We start from the raw sequence: 16,844 nt of genomic DNA on the forward strand, positions 1-16,844 counted from the left end.
AACTGTTCTCGGCTGGACTGTCTTTCCATTGGGTTATTTGTGGACTGTCGTTGCATTATTTCAATACAAGTTCTTGCCTTGCCCTGGGACTGTGTGCATTATTGCTGACACACCACACTGCAACAAAGTTGGGTTCTTCTGTAAGATGGTTGCTCATCTAAGCTTAAAGGTCCTCAACCAGCCTGTGAAAGGGGTCTATAAAGTCCCAACCTGGTCTGTGGCAGAAGTCAAAGATACTTAAATGTAGCCTACATAGTTTACATTAGCCTCATAGTAGTAAGTGGGGAAGGGATTTGCTCTCCTTTAGTTTCCTTTGCGGCTCTCAGAGATTGGGCTCATGATTGGTGCTGATACACTTCCCTTTACCAGACACTGTGACCACAGGTCTGAAAGAGCAGTGGGTAGCTACGAGTATATAATGCCCACCTTGTGTCACTAACCACAGGTCAGATTCTGACTGGTGAAACATCCCCACACAGGCCACTAGTCCAACATAGCTAATTATTTCTAGCCCAAATGGCAAATGTTCCCTTTGCTCTCCACCCCAGTCTTGCTGAGCCATCGACCCTTTGGGCCCAAAGCTAAAGACTTAGGTTCAGACAAACTACATAAAGCTTAATAAGACAGTAAATATAAAGTGTTCATACTGTAAAAAAGACTACACCTGTTACCACACAAAAAATTTCGGCTAAAAGCAGAAAAAGATCCAGATATTATAAATACGGCAATTGAACATTCATAGTAGGTTGAGAAATGTTAGACACAACTGTGAATATCTAATCTAGAATACATTTTTGGAATGTGGGAGATATATCGTCTGCCTAAAATGCAAAGTTTTCTTATTACATACAATATTTAGCAGAAGATAAATCTCATAGTATAAGGGGAGGGGGTGTATAGGTACAGGAGGAATAAGTGGTAGTAATGGATTGGAAGAATGTTATGCCACATACAAACGACTGGACTTTTTGACGGACTAGGTCCGACGGTCATCCTGATGGACTTTCGGCTGAGTTCCGACGGACTTTCCAAATGAACAGACTTGGCCACACACAATCACACCAAAGTCTGATGGATTTGAACGTGATGACGTACAACCGGACTAGAATAAGGAAGTTCATAGCCAGTAGCCAATAGCTGCCCTAGCATCGGTTTTTGTCTGTCGGACTAGCATACACACGAACGGGTTTCTCGATAGGAACTGGGTCCGGCGGAGTTCCGGCCGAAAAATTTGAAACATGTTCTATTTCTAAAGTCCGTCAGATTTTTGGACAGTAAAGGTCCGATGGAGCCCACACAGGATCGTATTTTCCGACGGATTAGTTCCTTCGGACCTTTGTTGTTGAAAAGTCTGATTGTGTGTATACGGCACTAGAAGCACTAGATCTATATGGTATAAGTATGGAAATAGGCAATGGGGTCAAGAGAGAAGGGAACATGGAGAGGGTAAGGAAGAAAGAGTGGAGTGGAAGGAAGAAGAGGCCTTGGAGATCCTGCAACATAAGCAAGTTTTTATTCAATTGCAATGTGCCCTTGAACTAGCGAGAAAAGTTGAGTATTTTAGAATAGCCAATTCCCTAGTACAACCCCCTGCCTTCCTGTACATCTCCACTTCTTCTCTAGTGGCTGTGGGTATAGCAAAGTGGACTACCATAGAGCGGAGGTTGTCAACTTTTGAACTAAAGTGTCCTCAAATGCAGCTCCTGACATCACCAAAGAGCTGCACATAATGTTCAATATATGTAATGCTTAAGAGGACTGTCAGAACCTGCAGACTTAATAGAGATAATTATGGTCAGACAGTGTGGACATGCTACAATTTTGGGACTGTTACATGAAGCTAGTAGAGATTAATGCTATTACCCTAATCAGTGCTCCTACTACAGACTGCTGTGGTCCGAGGACCGTACATCATAAACCAAATGCCACATGTGCACCAGGGATATAGTGTGTCACTGGAGTGCCAGTTCTGACTGTGTTGGGGCTACTGACCTCACATCCAAGATGGCGGTGCTGGGGCTTTTGGATGTCTACACAAAGGAGGCTTTTACAGGTAACTAACATGCATAAAATACACACATACAGTATAATTATAACGGAACACTTTGGTTGAAATGATTGGTCTAGTGACAGGGTCTCTTTAAGCTCTTCCCTATAGGAGAGCTGGCACGTTGCAATGTCCATGTGTTTCTACATACTTTTGCAGCTATGAAAGGGTTCAGCCTCAGCTAGACATTGCAGAACATACCAATGCAAATGATTCCGTTTACATAAAAAAAGTTTTGCAACGCGGATAAGGGTTCACTTACTCACAAAGGCTAATGGCTTATACAGCTTATTGGAAGACAATGGAGGATTATGACAACACCCCCCTCCTCCTCCATGACATAATAATGATGACCTGTCCGTTCCTCATATATCAAACTATTAAAATGTTTTTTGTCAGGCCGACACACTGGCACTGCTGTAACTGCTGCTTCTTAACTCGTGCCAGAAAAGTGCAGCTGCAGGAAGAACAACTGTTCCTGGTTAGAAAAAGTCATCTTGAAAAAGTATTGTCTAATCAGGAAGAATCGTGTGCTGCTCAGATCTCCTGCTATGAATTTATTATGCAGAATTTGTACAGAACATATTGGGGCAAGACATACCTCCCAACCTTCTCCGATAGGAATGGGGGATGCATTTTATCATAGAATGGTTCCGTAAAGCACACACAAACTCTTCACCCTCCCCTCCCCAACATGTAAACGCACAAGAATTTATACTTAAAGCTGAAAAGTTCAATCTGTTTAAATGTGCCGTCCCTGGTTTCTTCTCTCCCCATCATCAACATGCTAATGAAATTTTTTTTAAGTACCTGATTAGAGCCAGAGGGTCCAATAGGCTTCAAAAAAGGGTGAGCTTGGAGTGCAGAGCATTCCGCTCCGAGCCCACCCAGTTGTGTGACCATAGCGAACAGCGGTAGACTGACAACTCATGGGGCCCCCAGGCAATAGGAGATTATAGGGCCACACAGTATACAATCACACAGTATACACATACATGTACACACAGTATACACAGACATGTTTCTATTGGCTGAGAAGGTACTGGAGAGGTGGGGCAAGTATAATCTCAGGATTTTTAGACCAAAAGGATGTCGGTAAGGGACATTTCAGAGACAGATGTAAAAAAAACACAGATTTTTACATACCGTCCCTGGTTTTACTGCTGGAAACCCTAATGGGGCCCCCTAGTGGCTTGGGGCCCTCGGGCAGTGCCCGAGTGGCCCAATGGTCAGTCCGCCCCAATAGAAAATGAATTTTCGCTTTTATCACACTAAAGTTCCTCCCCGCCAATCAGGAGGTAGGTCTGTGAGACCCGTTTCCCAAATAGCCAAGGCATCAGGCGATCCTATTGGATGCCCAGCGCTTTGGCGGAAGACACACGGCAGAGGAAGCTGGAGGAGTAGACATCACGGCCCCGCCACACAAACGGGTAAGTGCCGGGCCGGACCGCCCATGAGGGGGGTTGTTGTTTGATTGCATTGACTGCAGATCTTGGCTTGTGGGAGGAACCAGCAGAGTGCTGTACATTGCTTCTTTAAAAAAAAAAAAAACAGCAGCCTACCTCAGTACTCCTCTAGAGAGCCCCCTGTCTTGATGCAAGCAGTGACAGTGTTGGTTGCAATATAAGCCCTACCCCCAAATAAGCCCTAGTTAAAGTCCTTGTAGGTCTTATTTTCAGGGTAGGGCTTCTTTTCAGGGAAACAGGGTAGGGCTTATTTGGGGGTAGGGCTTATATTGCAGCCAACACTGTCAATCACACTAGGTCTTATTTTTGGGGAAAAAGGGTATGAAAACATCAAAATGCCCTGATGGATGAAAGTCATCCTGGAAGAATGGGTGTTACTAAGCAGGCCGTCCTAGCTAACACCGACAGAAGATGCTGATCAAGCCAATTAATGAAAGAGGTGGGTCAGGGACAGTAAGGCTTGGGAGGAAAGGGATGGATGATGCTGGATATTCTTCAGCAAGGAAATGAGACTTGCTGAAACTTTCAATGCACACTGTTAGAAGCTCACAGTGTGCAGTTAAATCAGAGTAAACTATTTCAGTAGAGGAGAGCTAACTAACTGCATCTTCTTACATAATTAGGTCTGGATTATCCAGCTCCCACACTTTATTAGCTGTCATGAGGCTGTTGACCAGGGTCAAAGGGTGTGTTGAATGTTTTGGGCTAGTGCCAACATCCAATTAATGAATTTGATTGTACACTGCCTTGAAAAAGTAATCATATCCCTTGAAATTTTCCACATTTTGTCATGTTACAACCAAAAATGTAAATGTACTTTATTGGGATTTTATGTGATAGACCAACACAAAGTGGCACATAATTGTGAAGTAGAAGGAAAATTATAAATGGTTTTCTATTTTTTTTACAATAAATATTTGAAAAGTGTTTCGTGTATTTGTATTCAGCCCTCTGAGTCAATACTTTGTAGAACCTCCTTTCACTGCAATTACAGCTGCAAGTCTTTTTGGGGATGTCTCTTTGCACCTCTAGAGTGATATTTTTGTCCATTCTTCTTTGCGAAATAGCTCAAGCTCTGTCAGATTGGATGGAGAGCGTCTGTGAACAGCAATTTTCAAATCTTGCCACATATTTTCAACTGGATTTAGGTCTGGACTTTGACTGGGCCATTGTAGCACTGGCATATGTTTAGGGTCATTCTTCTACTGGAAGGTGAACCTCCACCCCAGTTTCAAGTCTTTTGCAGACAGTTTCTTCTAAGATTGCCCTGTATTTGGCTCCATCCATCTTCCCATCAACTCTGACCAACTTCCCTGTCCCTGCTGAACTGCTGAAGAAAATCATCCCCACAACATGATGCTGCTATCACCATGTTTCACGGTGGGGATGGTGTGTTCAGGTGATGTGCAGTGTTAGTTTTCCGCCACACATAGCGTTTTGATTTTAGGCCGAAAAGTTCAATTGTGATCTCATCTGACCAGAGCACCTTCTTCCACATGTTTGCTGTGTCCCCCACATGTCTTCTCACAAACTGCAAACGGGACTTCTTATGGCTTTCTTCTTGCCACTCTTCCATAAAGGCCAGATTTGTGGAGTACACAGCTAATAGTCATCCTGTGGACAGATTCTCCCACCTGAGCTGTGGATCTCAGCAGCTCCTCCAGAGTTATCATGGACCTCTTGGCTGCTTCTCTGATTAATGCTCTCCTTGCTCGGCCTGTCAGTTTAGGTGGACGGCCATTTCTTGGTAGGTTTGCAGTTGTGCCATACTCTTTCCATTTTCAGATGATGGATTGAACAGTGCTCAGTGAGATATTCAAAGTTTAGGATTTTTTTTTATAATTTAACCCTGCTTTAAACTTCTCCACAACTTTATCCCTGACCTGTCTGGTGTCTTCCTTGGTCTTCTAGATGCTGTTTGTTTATTAAGGTTCTCTAACAAACCTTGGAGGGCTTCACAGAACAGCTGTATTTATACTGAGATTAAATTACACACTGGTGGACTCTATTTACTAATTAGGTAACTTCTGAAGGCAATTGGTTCCACTAGATTTTAGTTAGGGGTATCAGAGTAAAGGGGGTTGAATACAAATGCCAAACTTTTCAGATAAATATTTATAAACAATTTTGAAAACCATTGATCATTTTCCTTCCACTTCATAATTATGTGCCACTTTGTGTTGATCTATCACATACAATCCCAATAAAATACATTTAAATTTTTTGGTTGTAACATGACAAAATGTGGAAAATTTCAAGGGGTATGAATACTTTTTCAAGGCTCTGTATATAGAAAATTTCAATCACATTCAAATTCTGGAAATTCAGGCTGAGTTTGTGTCTGACCTGAAATCTAATTTACGATTGCCAAGACTGTAAATATTGAAGCCCATGCAGCTGAATAAAATGTTTTTCTGAAGAATGACAGATTGGGAGCAGGATTATGCTACTTACAAAACTATATGTGCAAGTTCTTAAATGATAGAGGAGCCTTTTTATCCAGGATTCCATAGAACCCTATGGTTCTTACAGCAGTTTCTAGGAGTTCCTTAAAAAATGAGTAACCAACGCTAACACCAATGATCTTTTTAGCTATCTTAAATAGGGGCATTCTTCCACCAGTGTAATGGGGTCTCTCTCCCAATGATCACCTTCTTTCACTGATCACCAATGTAAGGGGACTCTTCATTCAACATCAATGTAATGCCGCGTACACACGATCGGAATTCCGGCCAGAAAAAGACCGATGAGAGCTTTTCATTGGAAAATGCGACCGTGTGTATGCTCCATCGGAATTTAGCTGTCTGCCAGCCAAAAATTGAGAGCATGTTCTCAATTTTCCCAACGGAAAAACTTTCTATCGGTAATTCCGATCAAGTGTATGCAATTCCGACACGCCAAAAATCACGCATTCTCATATTCAACTACCAGACAGAAGCTATTGGCTCCTGGCTATTGAACTTCCTTTTTCTAGTCACGCCGTATGTGTTGTACGTCACCGCGTTATAAATTATCAGAATTTGATGTGACCGTGTGTAGGCAAGACAGCTTCAGCCGAATTCCATGGGAATTTCCGTCGGGAAAACCATCAGAGCTTTTTCCAACGAGAATTCCGATCGTGTGTACGCGGCATAAGGGAACTCTTCAATGACCTTCAGTGTGAGGGAGCTCTTCACTGACTTCAATATTAAGGTGCTCTTCACTGACCATCAATGTAAGGGAAATCTTCACTGACTTTCAATGTAAGGGAGCTCTTCATTTACCCTAATTTACCATCAATGTAAGAGAGATTTTTGCTGATCTTTAATGTAAGGGAGCTCTTTACCGACCTTCACTGTAAGGGAGCTCTTCACTGACTTCAATGTTAGGGTTCTCTTCACTGACCATCAATGTAAGGGAACTCTTCACTGACCTTTAATGTGAAGGAAGTCTTCATTTACCATCAATGTAAGGGAACTCTTCACTGACCTTTAATGAAAGGGAGCTCTTCACTGACCTTCAATGTAAGGGAGCTCTTCCCTGACCTTCAATGTAAGGGAACTCTTCACTGACTTTTAATGTAAAGGAACTCTTCATTTACCATCAATGTAAGGGAACTCTTCGCTGACCTTTAATGAAAGGGAGCTCTTCGTTGACCATCAATGTAAGGGAGCTCTTCATTGACCATCATTGGAATCAACTGTTAGTGGTATTATAACAGAGTAGAAGCAACTGAGAACATTTTATGTGGCCTGAAATGGTAGGCCACATAAAATGATAGAACAGGGTCAGCAAATGCTGAAGCGCACAGTGCGCAAAAGTCTCCAACTGTCACCAGAGTCAAAAGCTACAGATCTCCAAACGTCATGTGGCCTTCGGATTAGCACAACAACAGTGCATAGAGCACTTTATGGAATAGGTTTCCATGGACAAGTAGCTGCATCCAAGCCCTACATCACAAAGTGCAATGCAAAGCGTTGGAAGCAGTGGTGTAAAGCAAATCACGCTTCTCTGTCTAGCAAGCCAATGGACGTGTCTGGGCCTGGCAGGTGCAAGGAGAATGGTATCTGCCTGGCTGCATTGTGCCAAGTGTAAAGATTGGTGGAGGGGGATTATGGTGTGGGGTTGTTTTTAAGGTATTGGGTCTTGCCCCTTAGTTCCAGTGAAGGGAATTCTTAGGACATCAGCATACCAAGATATTTTGGACAACGTCATGCTCCCAACTTTGTGGGAACAATTTGGGGATGGCCCCTTCTTGTTCCAACATGAGTGGGCATAAGTGCACAAAGCAAAGAGAACACCTTTGGGATGAATTCAAGCGCAGACTGGGAGCCAGGCCCGTCTCATCCACATCAGTGCCTGACCTCACAAATGTGCTTCTGGAGAAATGGTCAAACATTTCCCAAAACACACTCCTAAACCTTGTGGACAGCCTTCCCAGAATAGTTGAAGCTGATATAGCTGCAAAGGGTGGGCAAACTCAATATTGACCCCTACGGGCTAAGACTGGGATGCCATTAAAGTTCATATGCGTGTAAAGGTGGGCGTCCCAATACTTTTGTTAATATAGTGTATGTCTCGGGAACCACAGGTGGGAGATCACAACCCGAGCTGGGTCTGACCACAGCAAATGTAGACCAGGTAGGAAACATTATAATAAAACGTTTATTCACTCTCAGTTACAAGAGATAAAAAACAGAAACCTTGCACAATTTAGCTAATCAAACCAGTGTCTGCGTGTTTTTTAACATAATGCTGAACATTTTATATTTTTTCTGTGCCCTGTTTACTCTCACTGTCTCTGAACGTGCTCTTCTCCGATACGCCTTGTCCTCAGTACCACCAATGATTGTAATGGAATCCACTCACAGTAACGGTAGTTTGGTGACCCCTGACCCCCCTTCTTTGGATACACTTGAAGCAAAACACATGGCAAATTTTGATCAAAGCAAAAAATAATACAGTTATTTCCTTATATGAAAAGGGTACAGAGGATATGAAAGGGGTAACGATAGAGGAAGTCAATTGGACAAGACATGATGTAGTGTAAGACATTACAATTGTTTGGATGTATTAGTAACTACATGGTAGGTTTGCTGACATAGTTTGAGATTAAGGGTGGGCTTGCTTTGTGGGTACAGGGTCTGTTCTACAGAACAGGTCAAGAGACAGACAAGGCAGGCTCCGATGAATATTAAAATACAAATTTCAACACTGTAAGTCTTAAATAGACTGTATATTGTTTCATTAAGATAAAGTATTTATTTATTTTGTTTAGAATAAAAAAAGAAAAACATAAAAAACTATTTTACTTTTTCTTTAACTTTGCACACACAAATGAATGAGACTTCATTCCCCTCCCCTTTCCTGCCTACTATTTTCAGACCAGCATATGGAGTTTCAGTTAGAGAGAGACAGTCTGAAACCAAACAGCTTTCGCTGTGGTCTCTTTTTTAGAAAATCCCTACTGATGTGAAAATAATGTATCTTAGAGGAATACCCTGTATAAAATGTTTGTAAACATAAATGCAAAAAGATTAGAAACTTAACAAAGTATATATGCCTCCAGTGCTCGATGGTATTCACAAATTATCTGCAGAGTTCTTCAGAAGCCATTAAACCTAAGTGCTCTATTGTGAAAAATTCCAGGACTGCTGTCATAAGCACACTCCTGCTGACATCCCCTCATTCCCATGGTTTTCCAATTGGCCACCAATTTACCAATTTAAAGGCTTGGATGGTGATGGGGATGAGGGATATTAGGCGGTAGACAAGAGCACACCTTTGGCATCTTTGGTCTCTAGTTGCAGGTTAAGCCCAAGTAGTTTGGGCCAGTGTTACCTTATATCATTTCTAATGACTCACTTTTCCATCTCTTTTGGTAGGTAATCTCAGGTGGTAATGAGAGGTGGTGAGTGTAATGGATAATCATCATTTTTAGCATGAAATAATATAAGTATATTGTCTACAGCAATAAGGGACAGCACATAAAAACATATGCTAACAAATTAGGATCTGACTACACATCAAGTGCCTTTCTGTTAGTAGACCTTGAGTTCACATACCCAAAAACAGTTCTTGTTAAAAGGTACTGCCACACAGTATTTCTCCATAGAGCCAGGTGCTCTGTCTTTCCCAAGGCCTGTCTTTGCCTAGCCACCTCACAGGTGGCTAGGCAAATATAGCTTTTGGGTTAATTTGCAATCAAAGGAGCAGTGATTGTTTAGTTTGGCCTGTTCAGTGTCTCACAGTCTGGTGTCAGGGCTGGCTTAGCCCTTCCTTCTCTGGGCTGGCTGCTCAGCTGTCAGCTAATTGCCAGTTCTCATCTCTCTCCACAGTTACCAGCTGTTCCTGATCATGCTCGTCTGACCTGCCTACTTAAAGCTGTCTAGCTCACTTTACCTTTGCCTTCGCCTTGGTCACATCACAAGAAACCATCTCCTGCGGTTCTGTTTAAAGACTGGCTTGCTGACATCCCTTATGGCTCCTTATCCTGCTTGCTGTTGCTCTACTTGGATCCCTGACTTCTGGCCTGGGTGATTACCCGATCTGGTTATTGAACTCTGGCCTGGCTGACTACTCGATCCGGTTACTGGACTCTGGCTATGCTTTGACTATGCTTTTTCTGTTTACCTTTTTATTTTTATTTAATAAACAAGTGTGATTTAATTGTACTTCTGTCTCGGTCTGATTCATGGTTTCTGACATCTGGGAGCTTGATTGCTTCCCCCTGCCTCTGGAAGAAGCTTCCAGAGCATAGGGCATGAGATTGAAATCCAGAAGAGTGTCCAGAAGAGAGCTGGATTGTGATAAAAAGTCTGAGACACTGAAGAGCAGGTCTCCTTCTTCCCAGGAGGGTTCCAGAGGTGCAGGGGCTGCTGCTGCCAGGCAGCCTATGGATTGGACGTCTGCTCAAGGAGGCTTCAGATGTGCTAGGACCCAAGGCTCAAATGGACATTGCTTCAAGCTGACTGTAGAAACACACCACAAGGGATTCAGTCCTGAGAGGTGCCATCTTACTAACTGTGTAGTGTCCCAGGGAAGATGGAAAGAGGCAGCTGGTCTGAGAGCTTGTGAGTAATGACTTTAAGTTGATCCCTGACTGCTGGACATTGCACTGGATACTGATGTTGCGCTTTGGCATGGTGTAGCCAGATGCCCAAAGACTTAAAGTGATTGTAAGACTTTTTTTTTATTAACAAACATGTCATACTTACCTGCACTGTGCAGTTCGTTTTGCACAGAGTTGCCCCAAACATCCTCTTCTGGGGTCTTGTGGCTCCTCCCCGCATCGTATAACCCTTGGAGAAGCTCTATCCTGGGGGGCTTACCTTGCGGGCGCACTCTGGAGTCCAACATTTGGCATCCATAGATGCCGAATGTAGGACTTGGCCCTGCCACCCAATGCCCGTCACATAGGATTTTATTGACAGCAGCGGGAGCCAATGGCTGTGCTGCTATCAATCTATCAAATCAGGACACTGGCCGGAGCCTGTGTGCTTGTTCCCGTTGTGCGAATGTTGGGGCTCAGGTAAGTATAAGGGGGGCTCAGGGGCGCTGCTGCAGTAAAGAAGGTTTTTCACCTTAATGCATAGAATGCATTAGGTAAAAAACGGCAAGGGATTACAACCCCTTGAACCCATGATCTTCAGCTATGGGGCCTCAGATTGTTTACTCTAACTATTGTTGAGCGCTTCTAACCTTATCTCTCCCCTGTTACCTGTTCTGTCAGCAATAAACTACAAAAAAGACAACCCATATACTGTCATTTGCCACAATGGATGGACTGTTACTTGGGCGGCTGGTGATACTTGTGCTGTTTGGGGAAGAACCAGTTAAATTTAGCGGCACCAGTCAAGGGTAGTGCTACATATATGAAGAACAACCTCAGTTGTGGCATAATTGGCTAGACATAGGTCTCAGGAGCAAACTGTGCCCTTCCCTTGCCTAACTGGCTTGCTGGGTGCTCCTTTCCCAATATACATGTATACACACTCATTGAAAGAAAAAGAGATATCCGCATCAGGTTTTTCATCTGCACCCATCTACTATGGCTGTTCACAGAGTTTGCTAATGAAATCTCTTCTGTAAAATGAACTACTTGGTGATGCAGCCTACCAGTTTGGTAATATTGGGTTACCTGACCATTAGATTGCACTTTTTAAGGACCCTCTGCAATTTTCTGGATGGCCTCGAAGTTGCCACCTTCCCTTTAAGGTCTATAGAACCCTTTGTAAGCTATACTGTGAATAAAAAAAACTTAGCCTAAACCAGTGCAGCTAAATGCCTTCTTACCTATAATATTTATATTATCATTAGTATAAAACTCTTCATAACATCTCATTTCTGATTTACATTACCAATGAGGATGAAAGGTATTTAGGCTTGCAGAGAGGCTCCTGTAGCCAGTAAAAGTGACATATCATGTAAATACATACAGGCTGCTCCTTTCTGTAATTCCCTCTAAAAAAACTTGGATATATTTCCAACAATTTGGAAAAGTATCAAAGCGATATGTACAGTGCCCATGATGTTCCGAAACGTCTGCAGTTTAAGTTAGGCCAAGTCTGTCAGTATACACTGTAAGGATTGGCCGGGAGTCAGTAGGAATTAATATCTTTATTTTGATTAAAGATGTGAGAAACGCCATTTCAACGCCTCCCCCCTGACCTGGTTTGAATCCAGACCTGGTCTGCAGCCGATTTGTCGCTGATTTGCTTAATAGATCAAAGCTGGGCTCGAGCAGGCATCAATGTGGTTCTGATTGTTCACCTTAAATATCCCAAAGTAGGACAGTGAGCTCAGGAACAGAAGCGGACTTAAACCAGAGCAGCTCGGTACTTGCCAAATAAACAGGCCTGAAAACATTGTAGCTCTTCCTCACACCTGGAACAAATGATTGGATGTTTAACCAGCCGCAGGAGTAAGGCTGAACTCTGCATTCAAAATTCATGCCTATGTTGTGTTGGTTAAATTGTGCTGCCAGTTTAAGATTCTGGCAGCTCTTAGTTGGATGGTCCGTAAAAATTTACATTGTCTGGTCATTGCTGGAATATGCTAAAGTGTCCTCCACCTTGTCTTCTGGCACATGGAATTTCCAGTCTTTGGGCTGTTGGGGAGTCATCTTCGTTTTATTTTTTTATTTTACTGTCTTTCGCCTTTAGCTTCAGCTCAGTTAGAAATGTATGTATTGATCCTAGGTGGGCTTAGAATTGAGGAACCAAAGAGACTGAGATAGCTTCTGAATCCTAGAAACACTTCTCGGAACTACTCGAGTCACCTCTCTTTCTTGTCTCAGTAAGTTGGAAGGTATGCATTAAATATAAAAGGAGAAGGAAATTGGGACTTTGAATGAAGCAATTGAATAGTGGAGGTGAGTTACAATATAACGTATTTTATTTATAAATACTCTCAAAGCATTAAATCATTGTTCATATCATATATATATATACACATGTAGTGTGCATAAAAACTGAACATAGTAAACAAAATACATACATACAACACATGATCGGAGTAATGAATATACAGATTGATACAAGAGGGCATGTACATGCCAATAGCACCATGCCCAATACTGGCATGTACACCTACATGGTATATGTACATCTGTCAAAAATATAGAAACATCATAAAGTCTAGTAGTAATAAATAAATATCAGTTCGTATGAGGTGTAACTGCAGCATCAAGTAAAGCTCTACACGTTTCATGGGTATCCCCAATCATCAGGAGCAGATGCGGTGGACATGCCAGCATTGCCAGCATTCCTTTTTTATTCATTACCGGGATGGAGGCACCTTAGGGTGCTTCATTTAAAGTCCCAACCCTCTTCTATGGTATGCATTAAATATATATTTTTTTTAAGTATTTGTTACCCTTTGGCAGGTTTATGATATCAGAGCAGAGCAGACTCCAATTCTTAAATCTTTGCATTGGCTCCCGGTTTTTTCTAGGATTGAGTATAAGGTCTCTGTTCTTGCCCATCAATGTATATATGGTCATGCTCCACCTTATCTTAAGGAACTTCTAAGATTGCAAAATTTACCTCGTTCTCTTCGCTAAACTAATTTGAATTGTCTAGAGATTCCAAAAACTAGATTAAAAACCATGGGAGATAGGGCTTTTTGTGTTGTTGCCCCACGTTTGTGGAATGCTTTGCCTGATAGTTTGAGGGTTTTTCAGTCTACTGAAGATTTTAAAAAGGGATTGAAGACTTTCCTTTTTAGCAAATGTTTTTAAATTAAGTTATTTGTTTGTTTGTTTTTTTATTGTAACTGTGTAGCACTTTGAGGTCTTTTGATGGAAAGTGCATTATAAATAAAATGTATTATTATTATATTATTATTATATTTAAAGTAAACCTGAGACATGCAGTATGAACAAAGCATATCCCTTGTGAGAGCGAGAGCCCTGGTCTCGGTGAAAATGAGGGTAAAATGGACACAGGACTCTCAAAGAGGCAGTCTGAGAAGTTCCAGCAGAAGATTTGTGAGCAGAGAAAGCTATGCTTTGAGTTTTCTCTGGATTTTGTAAGTCTGGATTGGGGCTGGAAACTTGAAGACGTCATTGGGAGGGATGGAGTCTTCAGTCTTGTGTCCGGGCTTTCCAGAAGTTCTGCAGGTTGTGTGTGTGTCCAGGTGCACACACTCATTATAAGGCAGATCTAAGTGTAGGGAAGTTGGTGTGGGAGCAGTTGCTGTAGCCAGGAGAGAGGTGTGCTACCGTTTAAGAACCCAGGCAGTATCCTTGAGACAGCACTCTGTGTGGGAGAAGTTACACGGCAGTGGACTGAGAGAGTTGGGTCAGCTGAGAGAGTTGGGGAGACCATAGCTGAGACAACTGGAAGAGAGAGACTTGGGGACCAGAGGGGTCCGTGAGTCTTGGAGGAGTGTGAAAGCCTGGAGTGTCAGGAGAGCCCCTTCCTAGAGGCCAGGAGTGGGCCTGCTCAGCTTTGCACTGCGACCCAGGCTGAGTGAGCCTTGAGAGCCAGGTGGCTTGGCATATTTGTTTGTATTGTTCTTTTTGGGAGAAGAACCCCTGTGTGGGCAACCCATGCATATATGAACTTTCATTTTTGTTACTTTCAATAAAAGTGGGCTATCACGCCCTTAAACTGAATTTCCTATTGGCTGTGAACTCACTGAAAATGATTCTACCACTGAGCTAGACATCCACCAATATCACACCCTCTATAGTGTGTACTTGTCCCAATTAGGAGCACTAATGCCATGGAAGGAGTGGATTTCTTTCCTGCACCCATTGTGTTCTCCTGATGGTGGGCGGGGGGGCATCCCTACTGAGAGAACACTATGATTACTGCGATAATTGCATGTAAAATCCATCAGGCTGGTTGTACTCAAGCTGATCGATCAACTTTGGTACAGTTAGCCTGCCCATACATGGTTCAAGTCTCAGATGGTTCCTGCTCAACCAGCAGAGATTCGATCTGTCTATGGCCGGCTAAGCGTATTACTAAACCCAGGACCCTGCATTCATTATATCTGGTTGTTCACAGTACACAGAACATGGACATGCAATTATTTTAGTAAATATAAACTGCTAAATACCTTTTCTCGTTAGCAGCATATAGCAGTCTTGTGACTTCTATCGGTGTCTGGTAAAAGCTTGTAGGAGGAGTTTTCATTCTTCTCTGACTGTCCTATGAGGCTGCAGGACCCCAGACCCTCTGTGTGGAGAGTGCTGATTGGCCCTGTGCTGATCACATGCACTGTCCCAAGAAAAAAACCTCTCTACCTATCAGAAGATGGATTGGCGACAGTGAAAGAAGGGGAGGATCAGAGAAGACAGGATCAAACAATCTTTTTACACATTGCTCGTGATTAACCCCTTAGGTTCCACAGTGAGTATAACAAGCATGCTTTACTGCATATACAGACTGATTTTATTGTTGTGGGTTTAGTAACACTTTAAAGCGGAACTTCAGTCATTTTTTAATCTTTCCATCTATTAAATCTTCTCCCCTTGTTGTTTTAACTTTGGATAGTAAATATATATATATACTGATTTTGTCCCTTCCAGAGGTGTATCTAGTGAAAATTGCGCCTATGGCAAGTACTGAAACTGTGCCCCTGTCAAAACATTCACCCCCCACAGTACTGTAGTCGTGTATCTTCTCTGCCCAATTCACCTCCCACAGTAGTGTAGTGTCCTGACTCCTGATATTCTTTGTTGTGGGGGAATGCCACTGCCTCCGAGACCATCACCAAGTGCCTTGCCTTTCTTTATTCCTCCATCACACAATCCCTCCTACCTCCATGACATCATTCCTCCAACACACCATCCCTCCTGCCTCCATGATCCCTCCCTTCCGTCACCATCACACCAACCCTCCATGATCCATCCCTCCCGTCACCATCACACCATCCCTCCATCATCCATTCCTCCCGTCACCATCACACCAACCCCCCATGATCCATCCCTCCCGTCACCATCACACCATCCCTCCATGATCCATCCCTCCTGTCACCATCACACCATCCCTCCATGATCCATCCCTCCCGTCACCATCACACCATCCCTCCATGATCCATTCCTCCCGTCACCATCACACCATCCCTCCATGATCCATCCCTCCCGTCACCATCACACCATCCCTCCATGATCCATCCCTCCCGTCACCATCACACCATCCCTCCATGATCCATTCCTCCCGTCACCATCACACCATCCCTCCATGATCCATCCCTCCCGTCACCATCACACCATCCCTCCATGATCCATCCCTCCCGTCACCATCACACCAACCCTCCATGATCCATCCCTCCCGTCACCATCACACCATCCCTCCATGATCCATCCCTCCCGTCACCATCACACCATCCCTCCATGATCCATCCCTCCCGTCACCATCACACCATCCCTCCATGATCCATTCCTCCCGTCACCATCACACCATCCCTCCATGATCCATCCCTCCCGTCACCATCACACCAACCCTCCATGATCCATCCCTCCCGTCACCATCACACCATCCCTCCATGATCCATCCCTCCCGTCACCATCACACCATCCCTCCATGATCCATCCCTCCTGTCACCATCACACCAACCCTCCATGATCCATCCCTCCCGTCACCATCACACCAACCCTCCATGATCCATCCCTCCCGTCACCATCACACCATCCCTCCATGATCCATCCCTCCCGTCACCATCACACCATCCCTCCATGATCCATCCCTCCTGTCACCATCACACCAACCCTCCATGATCCATCCCTCCCGTCACCATCACACCATCCCTCCATGATCCATCCCTCCCGTCACCATCACACCAACCATCCATGATCCATCCCTCCTGTCACCATCACACCATCCCTCCATGATCCATCC

This window comes from Lithobates pipiens, unplaced genomic scaffold (genome assembly GCF_037356315.1).
Source record: "Lithobates pipiens isolate NorthernLeopardFrog02 unplaced genomic scaffold, aLitPip1_a1.2 Scaffold_16, whole genome shotgun sequence".
Lineage (NCBI taxonomy): Eukaryota > Metazoa > Chordata > Amphibia > Anura > Ranidae > Lithobates > Lithobates pipiens.